Raw genomic sequence first — 10,225 nt, 5'->3', positions numbered from 1 at the left:
TACAGTACCGAAAAAAGAGAGCAAAAAAGCAATTCAACTTGTTGGTTCGAAGATGAATGTAGTTGGAACTACCAGAGAGCTACTGCAAAATGTATAGGTGCACTACTAGTGTGATTACATGTAGTTGAGCACTCAACCCCAAACTGCGCTTCAACAGTTTTGAGAACCCCTGGGGTTCATCGTCTTTAAATAGCTTGTTTTCACTTGGTACACTCTAGCAGGCCATACCACATCCCTGAACACGCCCGGACCCTCGTCCGCGACCCGGAAGCTCACAGCCGGGCCGGGTCAGTACTTGGACGGGAGACCGCCTGGGAACACTCCGGGTGCTGTAAGCTTTTTCTTTTCTCCGTCAGCAGAGGGAGCGGTAATGGTCAAATGAAGCAAAGCAAAACACTGTCTTCATTTTTTCGAGCTCACTAGATGCCACTTTCTGTTCAACAAAGGGTTGAAAACACACTGAATTGCCATTCCTTTAACCCCTTTCTTGAACAGAGATTGCCATCTAGTGAGCTTAGGAAAAATAAAGACAGTGGTTTGCAAAGCTTCATTTCACCATCGCCAGAGGGCGCTACTCCTCCTTTGCTGGAGACAGAGCTGACAAGGAAACTGCACGGAGGATGCAACTGGAAGCAACATCTTTAATTAAAACTAAAATAAACAACCTCACAGTGTTCAACAATTCAAGTAGGAGTTCATGCACTTTGACCATGAATTCTTTTGTTCTGTTCTTCAAGATTGTGCCGATCTGGATAGTTTTGAAATCAAAGATATCTACATTTTGGATCATGCAAATTTAAGGAAGACTACAAGTCACTCAAGTCTGAGTAAAGGTAAAGTTCAAAAGAATTGAGAAATAATTACAGTAATGAAAAAATAAACATGGAAATACATACATGTAAGAATACATATAGCAACAGGCTAAATGAATGAATAAATATGGAACAAAACAAATGAAAGAATGCTTAAAAATACAGCAGTGTTAATTACAGTACCGAAAAAAAGAGAGCAAAAAAGCAATTCAACTTGTTGGTTCAAGATGAATGTAGTTGAACTACCAGAGAGCTACTGCAAAATGTATAGGTGCACTACTAGTGTGATTACATGTAGTTGAGTACTCCTCAACCCCAAACTGCGCTCTTCAACAGTTTTGAGAACCTCTGGGGTTCATCGTCTTTAAATAGCTTGTTTTCACTTGTTACACTCGCTACGGCCATACTCACTCCTGAACACGCCCGATCTCGTCCGATCTCGGAAGCTAAGCAGGGTCGGGCCGGGTCAGTACTTGGATGGGAGACCGCCTGGGAATACCCGGTGCTGTAAGCTTTTTCTTTTCCGTCAGCAGAGGGCGCTAGTAATGGTCAAATGAAGCAAAGCAAAACACTGTCTTCATTTTCTGAGCTCACTAGATGCCACTTTCTGTTCAACAAAGGGTTGAAAACACACTGAATTGCCATTCCTTTAACCCTTTCTTTGAACAGAGATTGCCATCTAGTGAGCTTAGAAAATAAAAGACAGTGGTTTGCAAAGCTTCATTTCACTATCGCCAGAGGGCGCTTACTCCTCCTTTGCTGGAGACAGAGCTGACAAGGAAACTGTACAGAGGATGCAACTTTTTTTTTTGGAAGCAACATCTTTAATTAAAACTAAAATAAACAACCTCACAGTGTTCAACAATTCAAGTAGGATTTCATGCACTTTGACCATGAATTCTTTGTTCTTGTTCTTCAAGATTGTGCCGATCTGATAGTTTTGAAATCAAAGATATCTACATTTTGGATCATGCAAATTTACGGAAGACTACAAGTCACTCAAGTCTGAGTAAAGGTAAAGTTCAAAAGAATTGAGAAATAATTACAGTAATGAAAAATAAAACATGGAAATACATACATGTAAGAATACATAGCAACAGGCTAAATGAATGAATAAATATGGAACAAAACAAATGAAAGAATGCTTAAAAATACAGCAGTGTTAATTACAGTACCGAAAAAAAAGAGAGCAAAAAAAGCAATTCAACTTGTTGGTTCAAGATGAATGTAGTTGAACTACCAGAGAGCTACTGCAAAATGTATAGGTGCACTACTAGTGTGATTACATGTAGTTGAGTACTCCTCAACCCCAAACTGCGTCTTCAACAGTTTTGAGAACCTCTGGGGTTCATCGCCTTTAAATAGCTTGTTTTCACTTGGTACACTCGCTACGGCCATACTCACCCTGAACACGCCCGATCTCGTCCGATCTCGGAAGCTAAGCAGGGTCGGGGCCGGGTCAGTACTTGGATGGGAGACCGCCTGGGAATACCCGGTGCTGTGTTTTTCTTTCCGTCAGCAGAGGGCGCTAGTAATGGTCAAATGAAGCTAGCAAAAACACTGTCTTCAGTTTTTCTGAGCTCACTAGATGCCACTTTCTGTTCAACAAAGGGTTGAAAACACACTGAATTGCCATTCCTTTAACCCTTTTCTTTGAACAGAGATTGCCATCTAGTGAGCTTAGGAAAAATAAAGACAGTGGTTTGCAAAGCTTCATTTCACTATCGCCAGAGGGCGCTACTCCTCCTTTGCTGGAGACAGAGCTGACAAGGAAACTGTACAGAGGATGCAACTTTTTTTTGGAAGCAACATCTTTAATTAAAACTAAAATAAACAACCTCACAGTGTTCAACAATTCAAGTAGGAGTTCATGCACTTTGACCATGAATTCTTTGTTCTTGTTCTTCAAGATTGTGCCGATCTGATAGTTTTGAAATCAAAGATATCTACATTTTGGATCATGCAAATTTACGGAAGATCTACAAGTCACTCAAGTCTGAGTAAAGGTAAAGTTCAAAAGAATTGAGAAATAATTACAGTAATGAAAAAAATAAACATGGAAATACATACATGTAAGAATACATATAGCAACAGGCTAAATGAATGAATAAATATGGAACAAAACAAATGAAAGAATGCTTAAAAATACAGCAGTGTTAATTACAGTACCGAAAAAAAAGAGAGCAAAAAAGCAATTCAACTTGTTGGTTCGAAGATGAATGTAGTTGAACTACCAGAGAGCTACTGCAAATGTATAGGTGCACTACTAGTGTGATTACATGTAGTTGAGTACTCCTCAACCCCAAACTGCGTCTTCAACAGTTTTGAGAACCTCTGGGGTTCATCGTCTTTAAATAGCTTGTTTCACTCTGGTACACTCGCTTACGGCCATACCACTCCTGAACACGCCCGATCTCGTCCGATCTCGGAAGCTAAGCAGGGTCGGGCCGGGTCAGTACTTGGATGGGAGACCGCCTGGGAATACCCGGTGCTGTAAGCTTTTCTTTCCGTCAGCAGAGGGCGCTAGTATGGTCAAAGTGAAGCAAAGCAAAACACTGTCTCATTTTTTCTGAGCTCACTAGATGCCACTTTCTGTTCAACAAAGGGCTGAAAACACACTGAATTGCCATTCCTTTAACCCTTTTCTTTGAACAGAGATTGCCATCTAGTGAGCTTAGAAAAATAAAGACAGTGGTTTGCAAAGCTTCATTTCACCATCGCCAGAGGGCGCTACTCCTCCTTTGCTGGAGACAGAGCTGACAAGGAAACTGTACGGAGGATGCAACTTTTTTTTGGAAGCAACATCTTTAATTAAAACTAAAATAAACAACCTCACAGTGTTCAACAATTCAAGTAGGAGTTCATGCACTTTGACCATGAATTCCTTTGTTCTTGTTCTTCAAGATTGTGCCGATCTGGATAGTTTTGAAATCAAAGATATCTACATTTTGGATCATGCAAATTTACGGAAGACGACAAGTCACTCAAGTCTGAGTAAAGGTAAAGTTCAAAAGAATTGAGAAATAATTACAGTAATGAAAAAAATAAACATGGAAATACATACATGTAAGAATACATATAGCAACAGGCTAAATGAATGAATAAATATGGAACAAAACAAATGAAAGAATGCTTAAAAATACAGCAGTGTTAATTACAGTACCGAAAAAAAAGAGAGCAAAAAAGCAATTCAACTTGTTGGTTCAAGATGAATGTAGTTGAACTACCAGAGAGCTACTGCAAAATGTATAGGTGCACTACTAGTGTGATTACATGTAGTTGAGTACTCCTCAACCCCAAACTGCGCTCTTCAACAGTTTTGAGAACCTCTGGGGTTCATCGTCTTTAAATAGCTTGTTTTCACTTGTTACACTCGCTACAGCCATACACCCTGAACACGCCCGATCTCGGTCCGATCTCGGAAGCTAAGCAGGGTCGGGCCGGGTCAGTACTTGGATGGGAGACCGCCTGGGAATACCCGTGCTGTAAGCTTTTTCTTTTCCTGTCAGCAGAGGGCGCTTAGTGAATGGTCAAATGAAGCAAAGAAAACACTGTCTTCATTTTCTGAGCTCACTAGATGCCACTTTCTGTTCAACAAAGGGTTGAAAACACACTGAATTGCCATTCCTTTAACCCTTTTCTTTGAACAGAGATTGCCATCTAGTGAGCTTAGAAAATAAAGACAGTGGTTTGCAAAGCTTCATTTCACCATCGCCAGAGGGCGCTACTCCTCCTTTGCTGGAGACAGAGCTGACAAGGAAACTGTACGGAGGATGCAACTTTTTTTTTTGGAAGCAACATCTTTAATTAAAACTAAAATAAACAACCTCACAGTGTTCAACAATTCAAGTAGGAGTTCATGCACTTTGACCATGAATTCTTTGTTCTTGTTCTTCAAGATTGTGCCGATCTGGATAGTTTTGAAATCAAAGATATCTACATTTTGGATCATGCAAATTTACGGAAGACGACAAGTCACTCAAGTCTGAGTAAAGGTAAAGTTCAAAAGAATTGAGAAATAATTACAGTAATGAAAAAATAAACATGGAAATACATACATGTAAGAATACATATAGCAACAGGCTAAATGAATGAATAAATATGGAACAAAACAAATGAAAGAATGCTTAAAAAATACAGCAGTGTTAATTACAGTACCGAAAAAAAAGAGAGCAAAAAAAGCAATTCAACTTGTTGGTTCGAAGATGAATGTAGTTGAACTACCAGAGAGCTACTGCAAAATGTATAGGTGCACTACTAGTGTGATTACATGTAGTTGAGTACTCCTCAACCCCAAACTGCGTCTTCAACAGTTTTGAGAACCTCTGGGGTTCATCGCCTTTAAATAGCTTGTTTTCACTTGGTACACTCGCTACGGCCATACCACTCCTGAACACGCCCGATCTCGTCCGATCTCGGAAGCTAAGCAGGGTCGGGCCGGGTCAGTACTTGGATGGGAGACCGCCTGGGAATACCCGGTGCTGTGTTTTTCTTTCCGTCAGCAGAGGGCGCTAGTAATGGTCAAATGAAGCAAAGCAAAACACTGTCTTCATTTTTCTGAGCTCACTAGATGCCACTTTCTGTTCAACAAAGGGTTGAAAACACACTGAATTGCCATTCCTTTAACCCTTTTCTTTGAACAGAGATTGCCATCTAGTGAGCTTAGAAAATAAAGACAGTGGTTTGCAAAGCTTCATTTCACCATCGCCAGAGGGCGCTACTCCTCCTTTGCTGGAGACAGAGCTGACAAGGAAACTGTACGGAGGATGCAACTTTTTTTTTGGAAGCAACATCTTTAATTAAAACTAAAATAAACAACCTCACAGTGTTCAACAATTCAAGTAGGAGTTCATGCACTTTGACCATGAATTCTTTGTTCTTGTTCTTCAAGATTGTGCCGATCTGGATAGTTTTGAAATCAAAGATATCTACATTTTGGATCATGCAAATTTACGGAAGATCGACAAGTCACTCAAGTCTGAGTAAAGGTAAAGTTCAAAAGAATTGAGAAATAATTACAGTAATGAAAAAAATAAACATGGAAATACATACATGTAAGAATACATATAGCAACAGGCTAAATGAATGAATAAATATGGAACAAAACAAATGAAAGAATGCTTAAAAATACAGCAGTGTTAATTACAGTACCGAAAAAAAGAGAGCAAAAAAGCAATTCAACTTGTTGGTTCGAAGATGAATGTAGTTGAACTACCAGAGAGCTACTGCAAAATGTATAGGTGCACTACTAGTGTGATTACATGTAGTTGAGTACTCCTCAACCCCAAACTGCGCCTTTCAACAGTTTTGAGAACCTCTGGGGGTTCATCGCCTTTAAATAGCTTGTTTTCACTTGGTACACTCGCTACGGCCATACCACTCCTGAACACGCCCGATCTCGTCCGATCTCGGAAGCTAGCAGGGTCGGGCCGGGTCAGTACTTGGATGGGAGACCGCCTGGGAATACCCGGTGCTGTGTTTTTCTTTTCCGTCAGCAGAGGGCGCTAGTAATGGTCAAATGAAGCAAAGCAAACACTGTCTTCATTTTCTGAGCTCACTAGATGCCACTTTCTGTTCAACAAAGGGTTGAAAACACACTGAATTGCCATTCCTTTAACCCTTTTCTTTGAACAGAGATTGCCATCTAGTGAGCTTAGAAAATAAAGACAGTGGTTTGCAAAGCTTCATTTCACCATCGCCAGAGGGCGCTTACTCCTCCTTTGCTGGAGACAGAGCTGACAAGGAAACTGTACGGAGGATGCAACTTTTTTTTTGGAAGCAACATCTTTAATTAAAACTAAAATAAACAACCTCACAGTGTTCAACAATTCAAGTAGGAGTTCATGCACTTTGACCATGAATTCTTTTGTTCTTGTTCTTCAAGATTGTGCCGATCTGATAGTTTTGAAATCAAAGATATCTACATTTTGGATCATGCAAATTTACGGAAGACTACAAGTCACTCAAGTCTGAGTAAAGGTAAAGTTCAAAAGAATTGAGAAATAATTACAGTAATGAAAAAAATAAACATGGAAATACATACATGTAAGAATACATATAGCAACAGGCTAAATGAATGAATAAATATGGAACAAAACAAATGAAAGAATGCTTAAAAATACAGCAGTGTTAATTACAGTACCGAAAAAAAAGAGAGCAAAAAAGCAATTCAACTTGTTGGTTCAAGATGAATGTAGTTGAACTACCAGAGAGCTACTGCAAAATGTATAGGTGCACTACTAGTGTGATTACATGTAGTTGAGTACTCCTCAACCCCAAACTGCGTGCCTTCAACAGTTTTGAGAACCTCTGGGGTTCATCGCCTTTAAATAGCTTGTTTTCACTTGGTACACTCGCTACGGCCATACCACTCCTGAACACGCCCGATCTCGTCCGATCTCGGAAGCTAAGCAGGGTCGGGCCGGGTCAGTACTTGGATGGGAGACCGCCTGGGAATACCCGGTGCTGTAAGCTTTTTCTTTCCGTCAGCAGAGGGCGCTAGTAATGGTCAAATGAAGCCAAAGCAAAACACTGTCTTCATTTTTCTGAGCTCACTAGATGCCACTCTCTGTTCAACAAAGGGCTGAAAACACACTGAATTGCCATTCCTTTAACCCTTTTCTTTGAACAGAGATTGCCATCTAGTGAGCTTAGAAAATAAAGACAGTGGTTTGCAAAGCTTCATTTCACATCGCCAGAGGGCGCTACTCCTCCTTTGCTGGAGACAGAGCTGACAAGGAAACTGTACGGAGGATGCAACTTTTTTTTGGAAGCAACATCTTTAATTAAAACTAAAATAAACAACCTCACAGTGTTCAACAATTCAAGTAGGAGTTCATGCACTTTGACCATGAATTCTTTGTTCTTGTTCTTCAAGATTGTGCCGATCTGGATAGTTTTGAAATCAAAGATATCTACATTTTGGATCATGCAAAATTTACGGAAGACGACAAGTCACTCAAGTCTGAGTAAAGGTAAAGTTCAAAAGAATTGAGAAATAATTACAGTAATGAAAAAATAAACATGGAAATACATACATGTAAGAATACATATAGCAACAGGCTAAAATGAATGAATAAATATGGAACAAAACAAATGAAAGAATGCTTAAAAATACAGCAGTGTTAATTACAGTACCGAAAAAAAGAGAGCAAAAAAAGCAAATCAACTTGTTGGTTCGACGATGAATGTAGCTGAACTACCAGAGAGCTACTGCAAAATGTATAGGTGCACTACTAGTGTGATTACATGTAGTTGAGTACTCCTCAACCCCCAAACTGCGTCTTCAACAGTTTTGAGAACCTCTGGGGTTCATCGCCTTTAAATAGCTTGTTTTCACTTGGTACACTCGCTTACGGCCATACCACACTCTGAACACGCCCGATCTCGTCCGATCTCGGAAGCTAAGCAGGGTCGGGCCGGGTCAGTACTTGGATGGGAGACCGCCTGGGAATACCCGGTGCTGTAAGCTTTTCTTTTCCGTCAGCAGAGGGCGCTAGTAATGGTCAAATGAAGCAAAGCAAAACACTGTCTTCATTTTCTGAGCTCACTAGATGCCACTTTCTGTTCAACAAAGGGTTGAAAACACACTGAATTGCCATTCCTTTAACCCTTTCTTTGAACAGAGATTGCCATCTAGTGAGCTTAGAAAAATAAAGACAGTGGTTTGCAAAGCTTCATTTCACCATCGCCAGAGGGCGCTACTCCTCCTTTGCTGGAGACAGAGCTGACAAGGAAACTGTACGAGAGGATGCAACTTTTTTTTTGGAAGCAACATCTTTAATTAAAACTAAAATAAACAACCTCACAGTGTTCAACAATTCAAGTAGGAGTTCATGCACTTTGACCATGAATTCTTTGTTCTTGTTCTTCAAGATTGTGCCGATCTGATAGTTTTGAAATCAAAGATATCTACATTTTGGATCATGCAAATTTACGGAAGACTACAAGTCACTCAAGTCTGAGTAAAGGTAAAGTTCAAAAGAATTGAGAAATAATTACAGTAATGAAAAATAAACATGGAAATACATACATGTAAGAATACATATAGCAACAGGCTAAATGAATGAATAAATATGGAACAAAACAAATGAAAGAATGCTTAAAAATACAGCAGTGTTAATTACAGTACCGAAAAAAAGAGAGCAAAAAAGCAATTCAACTTGTTGGTTCGAAGATGAATGTAGTTGAACTACCAGAGAGCTACTGCAAATGTATAGGTGCACTACTAGTGTGATTACATGTAGCTGAGTACTCTCAACCCCAAACCATGCGTCTTCAACAGTTTTGAGAACCTCTGGGGTCTCATCGTCCTTTAAATAGCTTTGTTTTCACTTGCTACACTCGCTACGCCATACCACTTGAACACGACCCGATCCTCGGGCGATCTCGGAAGCTAAGCCAGGGTCGGGCCGGGTCAGTACTTGGATGGGAGACCGCCTGGGAATACCCGGTGCTGTAAGATTTTTCTTTTCCGCCAGCAGGTAGGGCGCTAGTAATGGTCAAATGAAGCTGCAAGAAAAACACCGTCTCGATTTTTCTGGAGTCGTCACTAGGATGCCACTTTCTGTTCAACAAAGGGCTGAAAACACACTGAATTGCCATATTCCTTTAACCCTTTTCTTTGAACAGAGATTGCCATCTAGTGAGCTTTAGAAAATAAAGACAGTGGTTTGCAAAGCTTCATTTCACCATCGCCAGAGGGCGCCACTCCTCCTTTGCTGGAGACAGAGCTGACAAGGAAACTGTACGGAGGATGCAACTGTTTGAAGCAAATATCTTTAATTTAAACTAAAATAAACAACCTCACAGTGTTCAACAATTCAAGTAGGAGCTCATGCACTTTGACCATGAATTGAATACTCGTTCTTCAAGATTATGCCAATCTGGATAGTTTTGAAATCAGAGATATCTACATTTTGGATCATGCAAATTTATGGAAGACGAATAAGTCACTCAAGTCTGAGAAGGTAAAGTTCAAAAGAATTGAGAAATAATTACAGTAATGAAAAAATAAACATGGAAATAAGATACATGGGCACCATAGCAACAGGCTAAATGAATGAATAAATATGGAACAAAACAAATGAAAGAATGCTTAAAAATACAGCAGGCATCAAGGGTACCAAAAAGAGAGCAAAAAAAGCAATTCCAACTTGTTGGTTCAAGATGAATGTAGTTGAACTACCAGAGAGCTACTGCAAAATGTGGCAGGTGCACTACTAGTGTGATTACATGTAGTTGAGTACTCTCAACCTGCAAATCATGCTCACAGCCTTGAGAACCCTGGGTTCATCGCCTTTAAATAGCTTGTTTTCACTTGGTACACTCACACGCCATACCACCTGAACACGCCCGATCTCATCCGATCTCGAAGCTAAGCAGGTCGGGCCGGTCAGTACTTGATGGAGACC

The 10,225-nt window shown here is 40.1% G+C and overlaps 4 non-coding genes and 4 pseudogenes across 4 annotated transcripts; all 8 read left to right on the top strand.

Moving 5' to 3' along the window:
- Positions 1 to 1,206: 1,206 nt before the first annotated feature.
- Positions 1,207 to 1,326, top strand: LOC144514935 (5S ribosomal RNA; annotated as a pseudogene).
- Positions 1,327 to 2,198: 872 nt separating this feature from the next.
- LOC144514941 (5S ribosomal RNA) lies at positions 2,199 to 2,319 on the top strand (annotated as a pseudogene).
- An 873-nt stretch (positions 2,320 to 3,192) lies between these two features.
- On the top strand, positions 3,193 to 3,312 carry LOC144514934 (5S ribosomal RNA). Its single transcript, XR_013501632.1, has one exon. It is a non-coding gene; the product is annotated as a 5S ribosomal RNA (ribosomal RNA).
- An 875-nt stretch (positions 3,313 to 4,187) lies between these two features.
- LOC144514937 (5S ribosomal RNA) lies at positions 4,188 to 4,304 on the top strand (annotated as a pseudogene).
- An 878-nt stretch (positions 4,305 to 5,182) lies between these two features.
- On the top strand, positions 5,183 to 5,302 carry LOC144514940 (5S ribosomal RNA). Its single transcript, XR_013501635.1, has one exon. It is a non-coding gene; the product is annotated as a 5S ribosomal RNA (ribosomal RNA).
- An 873-nt stretch (positions 5,303 to 6,175) lies between these two features.
- Positions 6,176 to 6,294, top strand: LOC144514936 (5S ribosomal RNA; annotated as a pseudogene).
- Positions 6,295 to 7,167: 873 nt separating this feature from the next.
- On the top strand, positions 7,168 to 7,286 carry LOC144514939 (5S ribosomal RNA). Its single transcript, XR_013501634.1, has one exon. It is a non-coding gene; the product is annotated as a 5S ribosomal RNA (ribosomal RNA).
- An 876-nt stretch (positions 7,287 to 8,162) lies between these two features.
- Positions 8,163 to 8,283, top strand: LOC144514938 (5S ribosomal RNA). The gene has a single exon (XR_013501633.1). It is a non-coding gene; the product is annotated as a 5S ribosomal RNA (ribosomal RNA).
- The last annotated feature ends 1,942 nt before the right edge of the window (positions 8,284 to 10,225 follow it).

The sequence above is a fragment of the Sander vitreus genome, unplaced genomic scaffold (genome assembly GCF_031162955.1).
Source record: "Sander vitreus isolate 19-12246 unplaced genomic scaffold, sanVit1 ctg761_0, whole genome shotgun sequence".
NCBI classification, from domain to species: domain Eukaryota; kingdom Metazoa; phylum Chordata; class Actinopteri; order Perciformes; family Percidae; genus Sander; species Sander vitreus.
This window is presented reverse-complemented; position numbering and strand designations above follow the sequence as displayed.